Raw genomic sequence first — 12,353 nt, 5'->3', positions numbered from 1 at the left:
AGAAAGAAGAGTTTTGAGTTGACGCGCTTCTTGGACCGAGGGATGCCCATAAAGCATGTTATCGTCAACGAACTGCCGGTGCATGTAGGCAGGGGAGTTATGAAATGAAAGGCCTCTGAGGAGCTGGGAATGCTGAGAAGATTTAACGCTTCGGCCTAGACCCTCAACCATTATGACAAACAAAAATGGGGAGAGGGGATCACCTTGCCTGATTCCTCAAGAAGGATGAAAGGTAGCAGAAGGGATGCCATTGATTAAAATGGAAAAGAAAGAGGAAGAAATAAGGCTCATGATCCATCTAATCGAGGGGGCAGCAAAATCAAAAGCAGTTAAAACTTTTTCAATATACATCCAACTTAGTCTATCAAATGCTTTTGAAAGGTCTAATTTGAGCAGCATACCTGGCTTTTTAGTGGTTCTCAGAGAATGAATTATTTCATGCGTCAAGATAATGCCATCAGTAATCTGCCTTCCCTCCACATAACCCGATTGCTCTGGCGAGATTATGATAGGGAGTAACAGTTTGAGACGGGATGCTATGACTTTAGACACAATCTTGTAGATTATATTGCAGAGAGTGATCGGTCAATATTTGTGAGGAGTGCTGGGCTAGTCGACCTTGGGAATCAGAGCTATGAATGTTGCATTCATCCCTTGAAACATCCATTGAAGAGAACGTGACTCCTCAACCACCTGCCAAACTTCCGTTTTGATCAATTCCCAGAAGCTATGGAAGAAGTTTGATGTAAATCCGTCCAGTCCCGGAGCTTTACCAGCTTTTAGATGTCGAACTTCCTGTTCCACTTCTTATATGTCTACTGGTTTGAGAAGCAGATGGTTGTGTTCATCAATGATGAGTTTAGGAATGTTCCTGGTAATTTTCTCTATTGCTTATGATCTGTCTCCAATTGGCTCCCGGTGCATTTGCTGAAAGTAATTTAATAGCGCACCTTCAATTTCCTCATGCTTTTCCATTTTGATCCCCTGCTCATTTTGAACATGAGTAATATTGTTATGCATTCCGCGTTGTATGGCTGTGCTGTGAAAGAATTTTGTATTTTTCTCTCCGTCTCTAAGCCATCTGACTCTTGATTCCTGCCTCCAAAGAATTTCTTCTTGCCTAGCTCTTTCTGCAAGTTGCAACTCAAGAGTTCTCTCGTGTTCTAACAATTCCTCTGAACATCCCTCATCAATGATTCTTTGTTGCAGCTGCTTCATTTCTGATTCGATCGTGCTTTTTCCCTCCAAGATGTTACCAAAGGATGTGTGATTCCAGTGCTTGATTTTACCTTTTAGATTCTTAAGCTTTTGTTGGAATTGGAACATTTTTGACCCTGGAGGTGGGGAAAAAATGTTCCATTTAGTGCTGATAAGTTTTTGGAATTCTGGATGGGACATCCAAAAAGCTTCAAAATGAAAGGGCCTGCATATATTATTTCCAGGACGTGACCATTGAAGTGAAATGGGCCAATGATCAGAGCCTGAGAGTGGAAAAATGGATGCAGAGAAGTCCCCACCGATATGGATTGCGTTATCCGAGAGTAAGAACTGATCTAGCTTTGAGGCCATTTGCTGATTCCCTGCTCTTCTGTTATTCCATGTAAACACTCCATTATTTAAAGGTAGATCTATGAGCCAGTTAACCTAAATGAAATTCTTTAGAGGGAATTCTTCCTGACTACCTCTGCATCGACCTCCTTTTTTTTCCTCCAATCTTGTAGTCATATTGAAATCTCCACCGGAGATCCATAAGGGATGCTGCCTGTTTTGGTTGAGAACAGAGAGGGAATTGAGGATTTCAGCTTTGAGAGATACTTCTTGAGGAAAATAAACATTAGTAAGGAGCCCATGTAGATTTGTCCCAGTAATGTGAAAAGATGCTTGAAGGAAGTTCCTATTAGCATGAATATCGCTGAGATTGAGAGCTCTTGGATCCCAGAGTATTGCCAGACCACCAGATGCTCCATCAGCATCCACAGCGGTATTGAAACTTCCTGGCCAAATTTGCGCAGCAAATCTGTCTAAAGCATTAGAAATACATTTGGTTTCTTGCAAGAACAAAACATGAGTATTTTATTGCTTTATCATTTTTCTGAGAATTTGTATCTTCCTTGGGCCATTGAGCCCTCTTATATTCGAAGAGATTAGCTTCATTGAGACGGGTTTTTTTCAGATCTGTAGTACTTGGTTAACTTGGAAAACCTGCCAGATTCCACTAATATTTGTCCAATCCTGATTGTCCTCTGTAAATTAGTCTTCCTTCCTCTCTTTTTGATGTCCTTGGTAATGAATCTTCCATCCCAGGGTCCTCCAGTTTGTATTCCCAGTGATTTTTGCCGTTGTGACCTTGATAGAACTTGTTCCAGATTTTCAAGTTGCCCCATAGGTATGTCATCGAAATTATTTGTTGTGCATGCCTTTCCTAAACCTAGAATGTCCAAGTCCCCTAAATCTATAGCCTCTATTTCTTCCTCCATAAATTGTGGATCAAACGATTCTTCATTAGGGTCCGCTTCTGTACTGACCTGCGATTGCGGGTTCTCCGTCTGCATTGTTTGGGATGTCCATATCAGTTCCTTCTACTTATCGGAGGTGGAAGCTTCCTTGATTATGGAGTCTTCCTGATTCTTAAAGGCTACTACCTGTTTCGACTGTCTGTAATTCGCTGCTTCTGGATCTGAAGTGGAGGGCGAATCCATATTGATATCAGTGTGATTAGCTAAGATTCCGAAGCTGTTGCTTGTTGAGGGCCCTGTGGGGTTGGATTGTGGCATCTTATTCTTTGAGGCTTGCTTCTTGTGAGCTTTTCGGCGATTTGCTACCTTGGTAAAACCATCTGCCTCAGGGGCATCCGATCCAGAAGTTGAGGGTTTTTGAGTTAATGGGCAGTCTCTAAAAAGATGTCCCAGGGCATGACATCTGCGACACCTAAAAGGAACATGTTCATAATAAATCGGTTGAATCCATTCAATATCTTCATGAGAGATACTTACCGCATCTGGGAGAGCTCAATTGAGGTTCATGTATATGCAGATCCGAGCAAATGAGGTGTATCTGCAAGTTTTTGTTTCTTCTGCGATCTTTATAAATTCTCCTAGAGCATTTCCCAGCACCTGTAATGAATCTTCCTCCCAGTATTCCACAGGTAGCGAGTACGGTCGGATCCATAATGGAGCCCAGCTCAGATCCTCCTTGTCCGGGTCGAAACGCTCTATCCAACCTCTGATAAATAGTCCAACAGTGTTGAAGAAGTAAGGGCCTCCATCAAGCACCCTGTTTCTATCCACCAGACAGTTGAATATAGCAGTGAAGAATCCTTTGGGCCCTAGCTGCAAAGTTATGTGTCCCTTGGGATGCCATTTTGCATTTATCCAGCCTCTTAGGGCCTTCTCAGTTGGCTATAGTCCGATAAACTTTCCGATCGGAGCGTGGTCCTTCATGTACTGTATTTTTGCATTGATTCGATGAGTAGGAAGTTCTACTTTTGGGCGCTCAGCTGTAACTGGTTTGCATGTTGTTGAGCGGACTTCTGGTGGTGTGATCTCTTGCTTTGTTCGTTGAGAGTTCAGATCTGCATACTCTTCTTGGTTTAATATTTCAATGCCTTCCGCATGTTGATGCTGCCCTTTGTCATTTTGTGGGGAAGGCGCATTGCCCTCCCCCCTAGGGGGCTCCATTGAAAAGAATACTGTATCGCGCAGAGTTGAACGTTCCTGAGCCTATCAGAGGTGGCAGGAGATCCTTTGTCTGGCGCATTCTGCCGTTTCAGCAAGAGTTGAAACCCTAGGACTCACAGCGCAGAGCCTCTTTTTCTTGTTTTCAAAGACTACATTTGGAAGGGCCTAGATAGCCTATTTTCTGTAACTTGTCCCAAGTCAGGATTCTCCCTTTACCTACTAGCCAAGCAAATATTATTACTTTCGGCCACCATTTACTTCTCCATAGTTGTTTCCAATCCTTGCCTTCCTCTTCTTCCTCTCTTCGAGTGGCAAGATAGTAGGATTCCTTGACAGTAAAAGTCCCTTTAGTAGCTTTCCCCCAGCTGAGTATGTCCGGTCCCATGCTCTTTTTGATTTTTCTTGTTTCTAGCTCTTTTATTAATACCTCTCTCTGAGCTTCGTCAATAGTCTCATCCCATTCTTCAAGCTTTCTCCATATCCTCCAAGTTTCATCTCTTTCTTCTTCCTTCCTGTAATCTTTAACCCTCTTTAGTCCCATCGTTGCTGCCTTTTGGTAAGTGTTTTATATGGTTTTTATATCAACCAATCCATCCCTTTGTTGCCATGCTTCCTCCCAGAATTGAGCAGTACTCCCGTTTCTGATTTCCCAGAAGGCAAATTTGTTTATGAGTTCTCTGTTTTGGCTTGCTAGGTTCCAGATTGAGGATCCTTTGGGAATTTCTATCGCTCTGAGGATATCTTCTATTGCTTTGGGCATTTTATATTTCTGAGTCCATATTTGTTTCCATATATCCCTGCCTCCCCTCATCCATCTCCACTAGATTTTTTCCCCCAGGACTTGATTCAGAATTTTGGGGTGCCTGATTCCCAGGCCTCCTTCTTCTTTGTGTTTTGATATTCCCTTCCAAGACACTCGACCCCATTTCTTATCCTATTTGGGACCTCCCCGTAAGAATTTCCAGAGAATTTCCTTTATTTTACTATAGATTCCTTTGGGAGCTGCCATCACCGATAGAGGGTATATTGGAATGGCCTGGAGAATTGATTTCAAGAGGACAATTCTTCCTGCTATATTGAGCATTCTAAGGGACCAGCTTTCCAGTCTACTCTTGAGTTTGTCAATAGTATGATACCAGTTTGATACTCTTGTAGGGTTTAAAGCAAGTTGGTTCCCTAGATATTTAGTTGGGAGCTCTCCAAGTCTGAAACCTAAAGTTCTGGTTAAGTGAATTTTTATTGATTCTAGAGTGTTAAAGATAAAAGTGCAAGACTTGTCTTTATTGATTTCCATACCTGATGCTTCTACAAGCATATCCAAGATCTTTTTTATTCTTCTAACTTCCCTTAGTGATACTTCGCTGAATAGCATTATATCGTCCACGAACAACTGATGGGTGATAGGCATATTATCTCCCCATAACCTGAGTCCCTTTATCTTTCTTTCCCTCATTTCTTTTTTAATGTATCTTCCTAGTCCAACAGCCGCCATGATGAACAGGAAGGGAGACAGGGGATCTCCCTGTCTTAATCCTCTCGTAGCCTTGAAAGTCTCTGTGGGGGTATCATTCAAAATGATAGAGAAGCTTGGAGTTGCTATCATGTTGTAGATCCATTCAATCCATCTGTTATTGAAACCAAAAGCCCTGAGCATTGCTTTAAGAAAGTTCCAATTGAGGCGGTCATAAGCTTTTGAAAAATCCAACTTTATCATCATTCCTTTCTCTTTTTTTTCCTTTTGATAATGGATTACCTCCTAGGCTACCACTAGCCCATCGAGGATTTGTCTCCCTTCTACGAAACCGGTTTGTTTTGGGGATATAATGTTCACCAGGATAGTCTTCAATCTTTTTGCTATTAGGGTTGCAATAATTTTATAAATAACATTACAAAGAGCTATTGGGCGGAAACCTTGGGCATTCTCTACTTTGGCCGATTTAGGAATGAGAGTAAATAGCTTAGAGTTAAGACTTGGCCATACCTTTTGCTGCATTATCGACTCCTCCACCACCTCTAGAATTTCCTGTCCTAGGAAATTCCAAATTACTTGATAAAACTCCACCGTGTATCCATCAGGTCCAGGTGCATTGTTTTTATTCATTCCTTTTACAATTTCCTCTACTTCTTCTAGCATTGCTGCTCTCATCAGGGCTTTATTCTGGTCTTTGGTTACCATCTTTTGGATTTCATTGAAAATTCTTTCTATAGCCTCATTTATGTTGGTCCTGGTTCTGTTAGCATTTCTTTGTAATTGTTTACTAAAACTTGTTTCGTTTCTTCATGTTTTGTGACTCTTTTCCCTTCACTGTTTAAAATGGAGAAGATTCTGTTCCTTTGTCTATGTTGAACCATAGCTTGGTGGAAAAATTTTGTGTTTCTCTCACCCTCCCAAAGCCAATTTACCCTGGATTTTTGTCTCCATAATATCTCTTCTTGCTTTCTCCTTTCTTTTAGTTGACTCATCAAAGTTCCTTCTTCTCTGCTCTTCTCCTCACTTCGTCCTTCTGTTATGATTTTTTGTTGCAGTTCTTCCATTTTCCCTTCTAGTCTCTACTCCTCCTGAAAGATGTTTCCAAACTCTTCCTTGTTCCATTATTTTATTTTCCCTTTGAGTTCCTTGATCTTTAGCTGAAAGGTATGCATCTCATTTCTTCCTCTTTGCTGACTGTTGGTCCACCATTCCTCAACCTTTGTTATGAACTCGTTGTTTCTAAGCCAAAAGGCTTCAAACCTGAAAGGTCTCTTGTGAGGATTCTTTTTTATATCTATTTCTAGTCTAATAGGCCAATGGTCCGAGCCGAAGGCTGATAAGATCTTTGCCTCTATAAATACATCCCCATTTAATATCTGTTCTGAAACTAAGAATCTATCCAACCTAGATGCTATTTGATTTTTGCCTCCCCTCGAGTTGTTCCACGTGTATACTCCATTTATCGTAGGGATGTCTACTAGTCTTTGCTCTATTATCATTTCATCGAAATCTTACATATCCTGATCTGGTCTGCTTTTCCCTCCTTTTTTTTTCTTCTAGGGCTTTAATCATATTAAAGTCCCCTCCTACAATCCATGGGATCCAAGGAAGAAGTCTACGAGTAGTTTGCAGGTCCTTTAGGAAGATTTTGTGTTCCCTTGGGATGTGAGGTCCGTAAACTCCAGTGATGAGCACCCATTCTACAGTCCCTATCAGTCTAAATGCTCTTGAAAGGATTCTAGGGAGACTGACCCAATATTTAGCTTCTACTTCTTCTAGATTCCAAAGTATTGGCAATCCTCCAGCTGTGCTAGTTGCATCTTGTGCCATAACTTCATATTGTATTTTGTTTCTTCGCATCATTTCTTCCAATTTTTAAGCATTGAGCTTAGTTTCTTGCAATATCATTATGTTATTTTTGTCTTTCTTCATCCTTTCCTTTAGATATCTCTATTTTCCTTTACTGTTGAGACCTCTGATGTTCCAGCTTGTTACAATCATTTAGAACTTTTTGAGTGTTGTTGAAATACCTCTAAGAGAGGTATGACTCTTCGTGAGTTTACTAAAGTTTCCCCTACCATCTGTATTGTTTCACTCATTGGTCTCCTTCCTCTTTTCCTGCTTCCTTTTCTAGAACTACCCATTCCTATATTTTGTGTTTCATGTAATCCTGCTTGTTCCATAGGGTTTTCCATATGGGCTTCTTTTTTCTCCTTGTATTTCTGAAACATTTCTTTAAAAAGTTGCTTTTGCTCTTCTGGTATAAACCTTTTGTTCAAGTTTCTCCAATCCTATAGTAGCTTCTTCATTACTTGTTCCTCACCATTACCATTCTCCTTTTGTAGATTGATCTCCATCTGTGTTTGCTATGTATCTGCATTCTCCTCTGTTCCTGCTTTTTCTGTGATCGCTTGAATTAATTCCTTTTCCATTATTCCTTTGGTAGATTCCTTGTCTACTTCTTTGTTTCTTTCCATTTCCATTTCTCCTTCTTCTTCCTGTAGTGTACTAAACTTATTTTAACATTCTATTGATGCAGATGAAGATTTAGGGTTTGTGGTTTACATACCGGTTCTTTACCGAATCTCCTTTTTCTTTGGATTTCCAGGAAGCCTTCATTTTCTCTTTCTATTTCGTCCGTCCTTCTCTTTTCTGCTTCAGCATTCCTTTTTGTTTCCTCACCTGCGTTCAGGGGGCATTGTTTAAAAAGATGTCCGTATTCGTGGCACCTTCTGCACCTGAAAGGTATATGTTCGTAATCCATTGGTTATTGCCATATTTCGTCATGGTATTCAAGCTCTATGTACTCCGGCAGGGGTTCTGATATGTTCATGTAAACGCATATTCTTCCGTAGGATGTATATCTCCCTCTCTTTGTCGATTCCGATACTTTGACAAAAGACCCTATCATATTTCCAATCCCCTCCAGTATTTCAGGGTCCTAGAACTCTATTGGAAGGCCGAACAATCTAACCCAAACAGGTGTTGCCAACATCTTTTCTTGGTCAGGGTTGTACCTGTCTTCCCAGTGTCTCATGAATATGCCTGCATTGTTCATAGGGGTTTTCGAAGTCCATTATATAGATATCATTTTCTGGAATTCAACTACGCTAAGTGAGTCATTCATCTATGACCATTTCCATGAGAAGTAGTTATAACTGACTAAGTTCTAATGATTTTGGAATAGTCCACTTAGCACTCATTGCATCGAGTGATGCTCACAAGGCTAAAGAAGTAGGATTGAAACTAGTGAAATAAATGACATAGCATCAATCATCACTTTCATGGCTTGTACCTGGTAATCACGACTTCTTGTGATGTCACCCATCTAAGAGTGCGTTTGGCTCAAGCACACTTTACTCTGGAGTGTTCCCCACAATCAAGCCCACTTAGCTTGCTACCCCATCTGTAAAAACATAGCAAGTATTATGCCTCATGAATCATTCAAGTACAATTCCCTTCACTATTTTGAATTAAGTATTGGGGGCTTTCGCAGTGCATTATATAGATATCAATTTTTGGGATTCAACTGCGTTAAGTAAGTCATTCATATATGACCATTTCCGTGAGAGGTAGTTATAAGTGACTAATTTCTCATGCTTTTTGAAAAGTCCACTTAGCACTCATTGCATTGAGTGATGCTCACAAGGGTGAAGAAGTGGAACTGAAGCTAGTGAAACCAATCACACTGAATCAATCATCACTTTCGAGGCTTGCACCTGGTAACCAGGACTTCTTGTGAGGTCACCCATCCCAAATTGCCTCTGGCTAAAGTGTGCTTCATTGTGGAGTTTTCCCCACCAAAAATCCCACAATCAAGCTCACTTAGCTTACTACCCCATTTATAAAACCTTTGCAAGTATCATGCGTCATGAACCATTCAAGTAGAGTTCCCTTCACTCTTTTGAATTAAGTATTAGGGGTTTTCATAGTGCATTATATAGACATCGTTTTTTGGAATTCCACTCCGTTAAGTAAGTCATTCATCTATGACCATTTCCATGAGAGGTAGTCGTAACTCAGTAATTTCTCATGATTATTGAATAGTCCAATTGCCACTCATTTCACTAGGTGATGCTCACATGAGTGAATAAGTGGGATTGAAACTAGTGAAATAAATGACATAGTGTCAATCATCACTTTCATGGCTTTTACCCGTGTTGAGGGCCCCGAGGTCGGGTCAACAACAAGGGGGATACCCACCCGGTCTGGAACCTGGTTGGCGGCTCCTTGCCCGTTTGGAGTAGCGGGTCCGACTGGGGTAATGGGACCAATTTCCCAATGTGATGGGTGTGTGTGTGTGCGTAGAGTCTGATGATATTAATCTAGAGGTTTTTCTAAACTGGTCTTGATTTTAACTGCTAAACTAACTATATGCTAATGTAATCTAATGAAGAGAAATACATCTGACCTATGCTAACCCGGGGTGTTTTTCTTTTGTTTATGCGATCTAGAAAGATTTCTAACAGCAGCTGGTAATAAAGATCATTCAACTGATATCAGAATATAAACCAATAAAGATAAACCATTCTGCATAAAAAGTTAGGCAGAGTGGTTGTGAAAAACATATCGCATAATCAGTTTTCTATATGTTTAAGCATGATTAAATGATCCCACCGTACAGAAGTGCCAAATGGTAATGCAGACATTCATACAATAACATATAAAGAACTCAGCTACATATCACTTTAGGGATACTAGTAGAATCTAGTCAAGAGATAAAAGTACCATTTATGACTAATTTCACCAATAAACTTCAAGTAATAATGATTTATTTCTACTTGTTCTAACATCTTCTAAGAGTACAGAAGTGCAACATGAGTAACAGATATTAAAATGCAAACATAAATAAATCTTGATCCATCCATTCATCAAAAACCTCCTCTGAGGGTGCAGAAGTGCATGTTCTGAGGATAAGTTTTTTGACAGATTTCCGGACCCTTCTCCAAATGCCATGAGAAGGGTTAAATACTACTAGCTAATTGATATTAATTACACGAATCTAGGGAATCGGCTTCAAATGACCGCCCTTTATTAAAAGCAAATTTATTTCTAAAACTTTTAAATCTAATTTCTGACCGTTTCTGTATATTCTCTTTAGTGCTGTCAACAGCGCAACGTTTTCTTGGGAAGAGTCGGCTGACTGCCTTCTTCTTTTGCTCGGGAGATAAAAGTGGAAATAACAAGAGCTGACACTTTCTTCTGACAGACCGGAAGATATTTTCGAAAACCTTTCTCTAGCTGGGTGTATTCGCCGCGTGTATACTTAGCACAACCCAGGTTCTTCTCGAACTGATTTTGCTGTTGCTATTTTTGGTTTCCCGTCGTGCGAATGACTGAGTGGGTTAAGAGTCGTGCTGTATCGACATCTCCCTGTTTTAAGAATTGTTTCCGTTCTTTGTTCCAGGTTTTCCTGAAGCGTCTTCCTTCTCATGCGCTTCTTTCTCTGCTTTACCAAATCTGAGCTTCAGGATCTTTTCTGGACACGCTGCTTTTGTGCGCCTTTGACTCTGAGTCCTGGATAATCTAATTTCATCAGTGCCAGTTGTCTGATAGTCTGGAATCCGCGGTCCTGCTGCATGCATCATTCGTTTGCGGAGGCATCTTCTCTCTGATGTTTGATTGGCGCATTCCCCTTTTTCTCAGATGTTTCCTGCATATAGATTTATATCAGTTGCGTGTCTTGCATTCTACACAAAGAAGAAGGGAAATGAAAAGATTGACATGAAAGCATTAAACTCTAATGAATGCGTAATCCTGACATGCATCATGACTTGACTCTTCGATAAATGCGATGCAATCATTCCTTGATACTCAAGCATGCGGTTATTAAATTCCTTCAGGCGCGCACTTAATCCTGGGCTTGTCGTGTGATAAGTCTTTTCAGATCGCAGATCGCAAATCGCTGCCATCGCAGATCGCAAATCGCAGGGATCGCAGATCGCAAATCGCAGATATCGCAAATTTTGTTTAATGGTTATGGCGTATAGCGCGATGCTTGCGATTTGCGATATCGCATATCGGCGGTCGGCGGTTTTCGAAGGTCTTCATTTAAAGGGGCGCGTGTGATGTATGCGACGCGATGAACTTCGCATCGCTCATTCGCGGTCTTGCGTTTTGCGCTCGAGTAATGCTTTGGCCTTTCTTTGCGATGCGATTTAAGCCTTGGGGAGAGAAATACAAAAACTTTAGAAAAATATTTTTTGGGATTTTTGTTAAGGGTCCCCTCTTTGCTTGACGTTATTGCTAATGTCAAGTGAAGAAGGGGGGTTGTTGGTGACCACAACAATCCGGTAACCAGGACTTCCTGTGAGGTCACCCATCGTAGATCGCCTCTGGGTCAAGTGCACTTAACTGTGGAGTGTTGCCCACAATCAAGCCGAGTTAGCTTGCTACCCCTTTTTGCAAAACCTTAACAAGTATTGTGCCTCATGAACCATTCAAGCAGAGTTCCCTTCACTCTTTGGAATTAAGTATTGGGGGGTTTCGCAGTGCATTATATAGATATCATTTTTTGGGATTCAATTGCATTAGGTAAGTCATTCATCTCTGACCATTTCCATGAGAGTTAGTCGTAACTCACTAATTTCTCATGATTGTTGAATAGTCCACTTACCACTCGTTGCATCAGTTGATACCAACATTGGTGAAGAACTGGGATTGAAACTAGCGAAATAAATCACATATAGTCAATCCTCACTTCCGGGGCTTACACCCGGTAACCAAGACTTCCCATCAGGTCACCTATCCCAAATTGCCTATGGCTCAAGTACGCTTAACTATGGAGATTTGCCCACAATCAAGCCCAGTTAGCTTGCTACCCCATTTGAAAAACCTTAGCAATTGTTGTGCCTCATGAACCATTCAAGTAGAGTTCCATTTAATTATTGTGCCTCATGAATCTCCAATACTTAATTCAAAAGAGTGAAGGGAACTCTACATGAATGGTTCATGAGGTAGAATACTTGCTAAGGATTTGAAAATGGGGTAGCAAGCTAAGTGGGCTTGATCGTGGGTAAAACTCAACAGTTAAGCATGCTTGAGCTAGAGGCGATCTCAAATGGGTGACCACATAGGATGTCCTGGTTGTCAGGTGCAAAACCCAGAAGAGATGATTAAAGCTACTCTCAATTCAACTTCTTTACCTTTGTGGGCATCACCCAATGCAATGAGCGCTAAGTGGACTATTCAAAAATCATGAGAAA

Source organism: Pinus tabuliformis, chromosome 8 (assembly GCF_031772625.1).
Source record: "Pinus tabuliformis cultivar Carrire ecotype Pingquan chromosome 8, CPIR1, whole genome shotgun sequence".
Lineage (NCBI taxonomy): Eukaryota > Viridiplantae > Streptophyta > Pinopsida > Pinales > Pinaceae > Pinus > Pinus tabuliformis.
This window is presented reverse-complemented; position numbering follows the sequence as displayed.